We start from the raw sequence: 792 nt of genomic DNA, 5'->3' as shown, positions 1-792 counted from the left end.
TACTTTTACATGTTTATATTAGAAACAAAGGTATGTTTAAAATCAATGATATAAGCTTCCACCTAAAAAATCTTGAAAAAGAGAAAATAACTGAAAACTCCACACTGTACCCCAGAAGTGCATTAATGTACATAGTTACCATTCAATTAAAAAAAAAAGAGAGAGAGAGAGAGAGAGAAAAGAAAAGAACTCCAAAGGAAAGAGAAGGGAAGAAATATTATTGAACAGCAATCAATGAACTAAAAGAGCAAAACTCACCTCCTGATGCTTACCACAGGCTGTGTTCTTACACTGACTATAGAAAGAGGAGACAGAGTAAACATACCCCGCTACACCCCAGCCCAGGCCCCATGCCTGGTCTGTATTCTGCATGGGGGAACATGAAAAAAAAATTTTTTTAAAGAGCAAAACTCAGTGAAGTAAATCAATAAAACTACAAGATATGTTTTTTGGAAAATAATACATCTCTAACCAAACTGATCAAGAATAAAATAAAGCCGGGTGTGGTGGCTCACACCTGTAATTCCAGCACTCCGGGAGGCCCAGGTGGGTGGATTGCCTGAACTCAGGAGTTCAAGATCAGCCCAAGCAAGAGCAAGAACCCCAGTGTTGTGGCGGGCACCTGTGGTCCCACCTACTCGGGAGGCTTAGGCAAGAGGTTGCTGTGAGCTGTGACATCATAACACTCTACCAAAGACAACAAAGTGAGACTTTATCTCAAAAATAGATAAATAAATAAAATGAAAGAAGACACAATTACCAATATTGTGGCTTCAAAAGAGGCATCTCTAT

The 792-nt window shown here is 39.1% G+C and overlaps 1 non-coding gene across 1 annotated transcript; it reads left to right on the top strand.

The window, feature by feature from the left end:
* Nucleotides 1-255: 255 nt before the first annotated feature.
* On the top strand, nt 256-384 carry LOC111723718. The gene has a single exon (XR_002772205.1). It is a non-coding gene; the product is annotated as a small nucleolar RNA SNORA51 (small nucleolar RNA).
* The last annotated feature ends 408 nt before the right edge of the window (nt 385-792 follow it).

This window comes from Otolemur garnettii, unplaced genomic scaffold, assembly GCF_000181295.1.
Source record: "Otolemur garnettii isolate 467f Iridium unplaced genomic scaffold, OtoGar3 scaffold00014, whole genome shotgun sequence".
Taxonomy (NCBI): Eukaryota; Metazoa; Chordata; class Mammalia; order Primates; family Galagidae; genus Otolemur; species Otolemur garnettii.
The sequence above is the reverse complement of the archived record's forward strand: the minus strand, read 5'-3'. Positions and strand labels throughout refer to the sequence as shown.